Source organism: Ambystoma mexicanum, unplaced genomic scaffold, assembly GCF_040938575.1.
Source record: "Ambystoma mexicanum isolate Mex_15411 unplaced genomic scaffold, UKY_AmexF1_1 Mex_scaf10, whole genome shotgun sequence".
NCBI lineage: Eukaryota > Metazoa > Chordata > Amphibia > Caudata > Ambystomatidae > Ambystoma > Ambystoma mexicanum.
The window spans coordinates 2640001-2647500 of record NW_027182325.1 but is presented as its reverse complement, the minus strand read 5'-3'; the positions used below and the strand labels follow the sequence as shown (position 1 = coordinate 2647500).

The following is a 7500-nucleotide window of genomic DNA, read 5'->3' as shown; positions in this document are numbered from 1 at the left end:
AGATCAGATGAGATCGGGCGCATTCAGTGTGGTGTGGCCGAAGGCTCTGGGCTTAGTGAGTTTTGTACTTTTAAGCATCTAGTCGCCTAGACCTTGCAGTTTTGAAAGGCAATTGTGAAATGGCTCACTTCCTGAACTTGGAGCACAAAAAAGCCTACAGCACCTGGTATTCCCAGGTGGTCTCCCATCCAGGTACTAACTAGGCCTGACACTGCTTAGCTTCTGAGATCAGACGCAATCAGTGTGGTGTGGCCGTAGGCTCTGGGCCTAGTGAGTTTTGTACTTTTAAGCATCTAGTCAGCTAGACCTTGCAGTTTTGAAAGGCAATTGAGAAATGGCTCACTTCCTGAACTTGGAGCACAAAAAAGCCTACAGCACCTGGTATTCCCAGGCGGTCTCCCATCCAGATACTAACGAGGCCCGACACTGCTTAGCTTCCGAGATCGGGCGCATTCAGTGTGGTGTGGCCGTAGGGTCTGGGCCTTGTGAGTTTTGTACTTTTAAGCATCTAGTCGGCTAGACCTTGCAGTTTTGAAAGGCAATTGAGAAATGGCTCACTTCCTGAACTTGGAGTACAAAAAAGCCTACAGCACCTGGTATTCCCAGGCGGTCTCCCATCCAGGTACTAACTAGGCCCGACACTGCTTAGCTTCTGAGATCAGACGAGATCAGGCGCATTCAGTGTGGTGTGGCCGTAGGCTCTGGGCCTAGTGAGTTTTGTACTTTTAAGCATCTAGTCGGCTAGACCTTGCAGTTTTGAAAGGCAATTGAGAAAGGGCTCACTTCCTGAACTTGGAGCACAAAAAAGCCTACAGCACCTGGTATTCCCAGGCGGTCTCCCATCCAGGTACTAACTAGGCCTAACACTGCTTAACTTCCGAGATCAGACGAGATCGGGTGCATTCAGTGTGGTGTGGCCGTAGGCTCTAGGAATGCTAAGAATATTACTCTTATGCATTTGCATTTAGTAAGCTAAGCCATGCAGCCACTTGCAACATGATACCACGCTCATCGCTCGATCAGGCTCGATCAGGCGAGATATATAAGACTGGTGGGCCCATTCAGGACTCCTATGTCTGGTAGGATAACTTTAATTCATCCATCCTGTGTCTGTTGCAGGGAGGTGGAGAGAACAATCAACACAATAATGGTTTTCTTTCATGCCTCTTGAAGGACTCAATATTCTCTGTACTGCATTACATGTGAAAGTCGATTTATTACCCATGAACACACTACCTGTATGCTAATTCTATGTAAAAAGGTAGCTCCAGCCCTCATGATGTTGTCCAACATTTCCGCTATAAAACGGGATACAATTATTTTGGAAACATACCAAATTTGAAAAATAATTGAGAAGTTGCGCAATTACTAATCATGGAGCACAAAAAAGCCTAGAGCACCTGGTATCCCCAGGCAGTCTCCCATCCAGGTACTAACTAGGCCTGACCCTGCTTAGCTTCCGAGATCGGGCGCATTCAGTGTGGTGTGGCCGTAGGCTCTGGGCCTAGTGAGTTTTGTACTTTTAAGCATCTAGTCGGCTAGACCTTGCAGTTTTGAAAGGCAATTGTGAAATGGCTCACTTCCTGAACTTGGAGCACAAAAAAGCCTACAGCACCTGGTATTCCCAGGTGGTCTCCCATCCAGGTACTAACTAGGCCCGACACTGCTTAGCTTCCGAGATCAGACGAGATCGGGCGCAATCAGTGTGGTGTGGCCGTAGGCTCTGGGCCTAGTGAGTTTTGTACTTTTAAGCATCTAGTCAGCTAGACCTTGCAGTTTTGAAAGGCAATTGAGAAATGGCTCACTTCCTGAACTTGGAGCACAAAAAAGCCTACAGCACCTGGTATTCCCAGGCGGTCTCCCATCCAGGTACTAACGAGGCCCGACACTGCTTAGCTTCCGAGATCAGACGAGATCGGGCGCAATCAGTGTGGTGTGGCCGTAGGCTCTGGGCCTGGTGAGTTTTGTACTTTTAAGCATCTAGTCAGCTAGACCTTGCAATTTTGAAAGGCAATTGAGAAATGGCTCACTTCCTGAACTTGGAGCACAAAAAAGCCTACAGCACCTGGTATTCCCAGGCGGTCTCCCATCCAGGTACTAACGAGGCCCGACACTGCTTAGCTTCCGAGATCAGACGAGATCGGGCGCATTCAGTGTGGTGTGGCCGTAGGCTCTGGTTCTTGTGAGTTTTGTACTTTTAAGCATCTAGTCGGCTAGACCTTGCAGTTTTGAAAGGCAATTGAGAAATGGCTCACTTCCTGAACTTGGAGTACAAAAAAGCCTACAGCACCTGGTATTCCCAGGCGGTCTTCCATCCAGGTACTAACTAGGCCCGACACTGCTTAGCTTCTGAGATCAGACGAGATCAGGCACATTCAGTGTGGTGTGGCCGTAGGCTCTGGGCCTAGTGAGTTTTGTACTTTTAAGCATCTAGTCGGCTAGACCTTGCAGTTTTAAAAGGCAATTGAGAAAGGGCTCACTTCCTGAACTTGGAGCACAAAAAAGCCTACAGCACCTGGTATTCCCAGGCGGTCTCCCATCCAGGTACTAACTAGGCCTGACACTGCTTAACTTCCGAGATCAGACGAGATCGGGTGCATTCAGTGTGGTGTGGCCGTAGGCTCTAGGAATGCTAAGAATATTACTCTTATGCATTTGCATTTAGTAAGCTAAGCCATGCAGCCACTTGCAACATGATACCACGCTCATCGCTCATCGCTCGATCAGGCTCGATCAGGCGAGATATATAAGACTGGTGGGCCCATTCAGGACTCCTATGTCTGGTAGGATAACTTTAATTCATCCATCCTGTGTCTGTTGCAGGGAGGTGGAGAGAACAATCAACACAATAATGGTTTTCTTTCATGCCTCTTGAAGGACTCAATATTCTCTGTACTGCATTACATGTGAAAGTCGATTTATTACCCATGAACACACTACCTGTATGCTAATTCTATGTAAAAAGGTAGCTCCAGCCCTCATGATGTTGTCCAACATTTCCGCTATAAAACGGGATACAATTATTTTGGAAACATACCAAATTTGAAAAATAATTGAGAAGTTGCGCAATTACTAATCATGGAGCACAAAAAAAGCCTACAGCACCTGGTATTCCCAGGCAGTCTCCCATCCAGGTACTAACTAGGCCCGACCCTGCTTAACTTCCGAGATCGGGCGCATTCAGTGTGGTGTGGCCGTAGGCTCTGGGCCTAGTGAGTTTGTACTTTTAAGCATCTAGTCGGCTAGACCTTGCAGTTTTGAAAGGCAATTGTGAAATGGCTCACTTCCTGAACTTGGAGCACAAAAAAGCCTACAGCACCTGGTATTCCCAGGTGGTCTCCCATCCAGGTACTAACTAGGCCCGACACTGCTTAGCTTCCGAGATCAGACGAGATCGGGCGCATTCAGTGTGGTGTGGCCGTAGGCTCTGGGCCTAGTGAGTTTTGTACTTTTAAGCATCTAGTCGGCTAGACCTTGCAGTTTTGAAAGGCAATTGAGAAATGGCTCACTTCCTGAACTTGGAGTACAAAAAAGCCTACAGCACCTGGTATTCCCAGGCGGTCTCCCATCCAGGTACTAACTAGGCCCGACACTGCTTAGCTTCTGAGATCAGACGAGATCAGGCGCATTCAGTGTGGTGTGGCCATAGGCTCTGGGCCTAGTGAGTGTTGTACTTTTAAGCATCTAGTCGGCTAGACCTTGCAGTTTTAAAAGGCAATTGAGAAAGGGCTCACTTCCTGAACTTGGAGCACAAAAAAGCCTCCAGCACCTGGTATTCCCAGGCGGTCTCCCATCCAGGTACTAACTAGGCCTGACACTGCTTAACTTCCGAGATCAGACGAGATCGGGTGCATTCAGTGTGGTGTGGCCGTAGGCTCTAGGAATGCTAAGAATATTACTCTTATGCATTTGCATTTAGTAAGCTAAGCCATACAGCCACTTGCAACATGATACCACGCTCATCGCTCGATCAGGCGAGATATATAAGACTGGTGGGCCCATTCAGGACTCCTATGTCTGGTAGGATAACTTTAATTCATCCATCCTGTGTCTGTTGCAGGGAGGTGGAGAGAACAATCAACACAATAATGGTTTTCTTTCATGCCTCTTGAAGGACTCAATATTCTCTGTACTGCATTACATGTGAAAGTCGATTTATTACCCATGAACACACTACCTGTATGCTAATTCTATGTAAAAAGGTAGCTCCAGCCCTCATGATGTTGTCCAACATTTCCGCTATAAAACGGGATACAATTATTTTGGAAACATACCAAATTTGAAAAATAATTGAGAAGTTGCGCAATTACTAATCATGGAGCACAAAAAAGCCTACAGCACCTGGTATTCCCAGGCAGTCTCCCATCCAGGTACTAACTAGGCCTGACCCTGCTTAGCTTCTGAGATCAGGCACATTCAGTGTGGTGTGGCCGTAGGCTCTGGGCCTAGTGAGTTTTGTACTTTTAAGCATCTAGTCGGCTAGACCTTGCAGTTTTGAAAGGCAATTGTGAAATGGCTCACTTCCTGAACTTGGAGCACAAAAAAGCCTACAGCACCTGGTATTCCCAGGTGGTCTCCCATCCAGGTACTAACTAGGCCCGACACTGCTTAGCTTCCGAGATCAGACGAGATCGGGCGCAATCAGTGTGGTGTGGCCGTAGGCTCTGGGCCTAGTGAGTTTTGTACTTTTAAGCATCTAGTCAGCTAGACCTTGCAGTTTTGAAAGGCAATTGAGAAATGGCTCACTTCCTGAACTTGGAGCACAAAAAAGCCTACAGCACCTGGTATTCCAAGGCGGTCTCCCATCCAGGTACTAACTAGGCCTGACACTGCTTAACTTCCGAGATCAGTCGAGATCAGGTGCATTCAGTGTGGTGTGGCCGTAGGCTCTAGGAATGCTAAGAATATTACTCTTATGCATTTGCATTTAGTAAGCTAAGCCATGCAGCCACTTGCAACATGATACCACGCTCATCGCTCGATCAGGCTCGATCAGGCGAGATATATAAGACTGGTGGGCCCATTCAGGACTCCTATGTCTGGTAGGATAACTTTAATTCATCCATCCTGTGTCTGTTGCAGGGAGGTGGAGAGAACAATCAACACAATAATGGTTTTCTTTCATGCCTCTTGAAGGACTCAATATTCTCTGTACTGCATTACATGTGAAAGTCGATTTATTACCCATGAACACACTACCTGTATGCTAATTCTATGTAAAAAGGTAGCTCCAGCCCTCATGATGTTGTCCAACATTTCCGCTATAAAACGGGATACAATTATTTCGGAAACATACCAAATTTGAAAAATAATTGAGAAGTTGCGCAATTACTAATCATGGAGCACAAAAAAAGCCTACAGCACCTGGTATTCCCAGGCAGTCTCCCATCCAGGTACTAACTAGGCCCGACCCTGCTTAGCTTCCGAGATCGGGCGCATTCAGTGTGGTGTGGCCGTAGGCTCTGGGCCTAGTGAGTTTGTACTTTTAAGCATCTAGTCGGCTAGACCTTGCAGTTTTGAAAGGCAATTGTGAAATGGCTCACTTCCTGAACTTGGAGCACAAAAAAGCCTACAGCACCTGGTATTCCCAGGTGGTCTCCCATCCAGGTACTAACTAGGCCCGACACTGCTTAGCTTCCGAGATCAGACAAGATCGGGCGCATTCAGTGTGGTGTGGCCGTAGGCTCTGGGCCTAGTGAGTTTTGTACTTTTAAGCATCTAGTCGGCTAGACCTTGCAGTTTTGAAAGGCAATTGAGAAATGGCTCACTTCCTGAACTTGGAGTACAAAAAAGCCTACAGCACCTGGTATTCCCAGGCGGTCTCCCATCCAGGTACTAACTAGGCCCGACACTGCTTAGCTTCTGAGATCAGACGAGATCAGGCGCATTCAGTGTGGTGTGGCCGTAGGCTCTGGGCCTAGTGAGTGTTGTACTTTTAAGCATCTAGTCGGCTAGACCTTGCAGTTTTAAAAGGCAATTGAGAAAGGGCTCACTTCCTGAACTTGGAGCACAAAAAAGCCTACAGCACCTGGTATTCCCAGGCGGTCTCCGATCCAGGTACTAACTAGGCCTGACACTGCTTAACTTCCGAGATCAGTCGAGATCGGGTGCATTCAGTGTGGTGTGGCCGTAGGCTCTAGGAATGCTAAGAATATTACTCTTATGCATTTGCATTTAGTAAGCTAAGCCATGCAGCCACTTGCAACATGATACCACGCTCATCGCTCGATCAGGCTCGATCAGGCGAGATATATAAGACTGGTGGGCCCATTCAGGACTCCTATGTCTGGTAGGATAACTTTAATTCATCCATCCTGTGTCTGTTGCAGGGAGGTGGAGAGAACAATCAACACAATAATGGTTTTCTTTCATGCCTCTTGAAGGACTCAATATTCTCTGTACTGCATTACATGTGAAAGTCGATTTATTACCCATGAACACACTACCTGTATGCTAATTCTATGTAAAAAGGTAGCTCCAGCCCTCATGATGTTGTCCAACATTTCCGCTATAAAACGGGATACAATTATTTTGGAAACATACCAAATTTGAAAAATAATTGAGAAGTTGCGCAATTACTAATCATGGAGCACAAAAAAAGCCTACAGCACCTGGTATTCCCAGGCAGTCTCCCATCCAGGTACTAACTAGGCCCGACCCTGCTTAGCTTCCGAGATCGGGCGCATTCAGTGTGGTGTGGCCGTAGGCTCTGGGCCTAGTGAGTTTGTACTTTTAAGCATCTAGTCGGCTAGACCTTGCAGTTTTGAAAGGCAATTGTGAAATGGCTCACTTCCTGAACTTGGAGCACAAAAAAGCCTACAGCACCTGGTATTCCCAGGTGGTCTCCCATCCAGGTACTAACTAGGCCCGACACTGCTTAGCTTCCGAGATCAGACGAGATCGGGCGCAATCAGTGTGGTGTGGCCGTAGGCTCTGGGCCTAGTGAGTTTTGTACTTTTAAGCATCTAGTCAGCTAGACCTTGCAGTTTTGAAAGGCAATTGAGAAATGGCTCACTTCCTGAACTTGGAGCACAAAAAAGCCTACAGCACCTGGTATTCCCAGGCGGTCTCCCATCCAGGTACTAACGAGGCCCGACACTGCTTAGCTTCCGAGATCAGACAAGATCGGGCGCATTCAGTGTGGTGTGGCCGTAGGCTCTGGTTCTTGTGAGTTTTGTACTTTTAAGCATCTAGTCGGCTAGACCTTGCAGTTTTAAAAGGCAATTGAGAAAGAGCTCACTTCCTGAACTTGGAGCACAAAAAAGCCTACAGCACCTGGTATTCCCAGGCGGTCTCCCATCCAGGTACTAACTAGGCCTGACACTGCTTAACTTCCGAGATCGGGTGCATTCAGTGTGGTGTGGCCGTAGGCTCTAGGAATGCTAAGAATATTACTCTTATGCATTTGCATTTAGTAAGCTAAGCCATGCAGCCACTTGCAACATGATACCACGCTCATCGCTCGATCAGGCTCGATCAGGCGAGATATATAAGACTGGT

General features: G+C 47.3%; 18 non-coding genes and 7 pseudogenes across 18 annotated transcripts in view; all 25 read right to left on the bottom strand.

Moving 5' to 3' along the window:
- LOC138540806 (5S ribosomal RNA) overlaps positions 1-45 on the bottom strand; it is a 119-nt gene extending 74 nt beyond the window's left edge. Inside the window, exon 1 of the ribosomal RNA XR_011288838.1 lies at positions 1-45. This exon is cut by the window's left edge and continues 74 nt beyond it. This is a non-coding gene — a ribosomal RNA (5S ribosomal RNA).
- A 106-nt stretch (positions 46-151) lies between these two features.
- Positions 152-260, bottom strand: LOC138544348 (5S ribosomal RNA; annotated as a pseudogene).
- A 106-nt stretch (positions 261-366) lies between these two features.
- On the bottom strand, positions 367-475 carry LOC138544472 (5S ribosomal RNA; annotated as a pseudogene).
- Positions 476-581: 106 nt separating this feature from the next.
- On the bottom strand, positions 582-700 carry LOC138543823 (5S ribosomal RNA). Its single transcript, XR_011290645.1, has one exon. It is a non-coding gene; the product is annotated as a 5S ribosomal RNA (ribosomal RNA).
- Positions 701-806: 106 nt separating this feature from the next.
- On the bottom strand, positions 807-925 carry LOC138546942 (5S ribosomal RNA). The gene has a single exon (XR_011290975.1). It is a non-coding gene; the product is annotated as a 5S ribosomal RNA (ribosomal RNA).
- A 678-nt stretch (positions 926-1603) lies between these two features.
- Positions 1604-1722, bottom strand: LOC138548134 (5S ribosomal RNA). Its single transcript, XR_011291948.1, has one exon. It is a non-coding gene; the product is annotated as a 5S ribosomal RNA (ribosomal RNA).
- Positions 1723-1828: 106 nt separating this feature from the next.
- Positions 1829-1947, bottom strand: LOC138537115 (5S ribosomal RNA). Its single transcript, XR_011285263.1, has one exon. It is a non-coding gene; the product is annotated as a 5S ribosomal RNA (ribosomal RNA).
- A 106-nt stretch (positions 1948-2053) lies between these two features.
- LOC138550422 (5S ribosomal RNA) lies at positions 2054-2172 on the bottom strand. Its single transcript, XR_011294174.1, has one exon. It is a non-coding gene; the product is annotated as a 5S ribosomal RNA (ribosomal RNA).
- Positions 2173-2278: 106 nt separating this feature from the next.
- LOC138540079 (5S ribosomal RNA) lies at positions 2279-2397 on the bottom strand. Its single transcript, XR_011288137.1, has one exon. It is a non-coding gene; the product is annotated as a 5S ribosomal RNA (ribosomal RNA).
- Positions 2398-2503: 106 nt separating this feature from the next.
- Positions 2504-2622, bottom strand: LOC138549183 (5S ribosomal RNA). The gene has a single exon (XR_011292968.1). It is a non-coding gene; the product is annotated as a 5S ribosomal RNA (ribosomal RNA).
- Positions 2623-3093: 471 nt separating this feature from the next.
- On the bottom strand, positions 3094-3202 carry LOC138543138 (5S ribosomal RNA; annotated as a pseudogene).
- Positions 3203-3307: 105 nt separating this feature from the next.
- Positions 3308-3426, bottom strand: LOC138550461 (5S ribosomal RNA). Its single transcript, XR_011294213.1, has one exon. It is a non-coding gene; the product is annotated as a 5S ribosomal RNA (ribosomal RNA).
- A 106-nt stretch (positions 3427-3532) lies between these two features.
- On the bottom strand, positions 3533-3651 carry LOC138549449 (5S ribosomal RNA). Its single transcript, XR_011293232.1, has one exon. It is a non-coding gene; the product is annotated as a 5S ribosomal RNA (ribosomal RNA).
- Positions 3652-3757: 106 nt separating this feature from the next.
- On the bottom strand, positions 3758-3876 carry LOC138541067 (5S ribosomal RNA). The gene has a single exon (XR_011289084.1). It is a non-coding gene; the product is annotated as a 5S ribosomal RNA (ribosomal RNA).
- A 453-nt stretch (positions 3877-4329) lies between these two features.
- LOC138546702 (5S ribosomal RNA) lies at positions 4330-4438 on the bottom strand (annotated as a pseudogene).
- Positions 4439-4544: 106 nt separating this feature from the next.
- LOC138548133 (5S ribosomal RNA) lies at positions 4545-4663 on the bottom strand. The gene has a single exon (XR_011291947.1). It is a non-coding gene; the product is annotated as a 5S ribosomal RNA (ribosomal RNA).
- A 106-nt stretch (positions 4664-4769) lies between these two features.
- LOC138542394 (5S ribosomal RNA) lies at positions 4770-4888 on the bottom strand. Its single transcript, XR_011290377.1, has one exon. It is a non-coding gene; the product is annotated as a 5S ribosomal RNA (ribosomal RNA).
- A 464-nt stretch (positions 4889-5352) lies between these two features.
- On the bottom strand, positions 5353-5461 carry LOC138543646 (5S ribosomal RNA; annotated as a pseudogene).
- A 105-nt stretch (positions 5462-5566) lies between these two features.
- On the bottom strand, positions 5567-5685 carry LOC138551202 (5S ribosomal RNA). Its single transcript, XR_011294932.1, has one exon. It is a non-coding gene; the product is annotated as a 5S ribosomal RNA (ribosomal RNA).
- A 106-nt stretch (positions 5686-5791) lies between these two features.
- Positions 5792-5910, bottom strand: LOC138543811 (5S ribosomal RNA). The gene has a single exon (XR_011290643.1). It is a non-coding gene; the product is annotated as a 5S ribosomal RNA (ribosomal RNA).
- A 106-nt stretch (positions 5911-6016) lies between these two features.
- On the bottom strand, positions 6017-6135 carry LOC138542514 (5S ribosomal RNA). Its single transcript, XR_011290494.1, has one exon. It is a non-coding gene; the product is annotated as a 5S ribosomal RNA (ribosomal RNA).
- A 464-nt stretch (positions 6136-6599) lies between these two features.
- On the bottom strand, positions 6600-6708 carry LOC138543645 (5S ribosomal RNA; annotated as a pseudogene).
- A 105-nt stretch (positions 6709-6813) lies between these two features.
- On the bottom strand, positions 6814-6932 carry LOC138548132 (5S ribosomal RNA). The gene has a single exon (XR_011291946.1). It is a non-coding gene; the product is annotated as a 5S ribosomal RNA (ribosomal RNA).
- Positions 6933-7038: 106 nt separating this feature from the next.
- Positions 7039-7157, bottom strand: LOC138541076 (5S ribosomal RNA). Its single transcript, XR_011289092.1, has one exon. It is a non-coding gene; the product is annotated as a 5S ribosomal RNA (ribosomal RNA).
- A 106-nt stretch (positions 7158-7263) lies between these two features.
- LOC138542724 (5S ribosomal RNA) lies at positions 7264-7372 on the bottom strand (annotated as a pseudogene).
- Between the last annotated feature and the right edge of the window lie 128 nt (positions 7373-7500).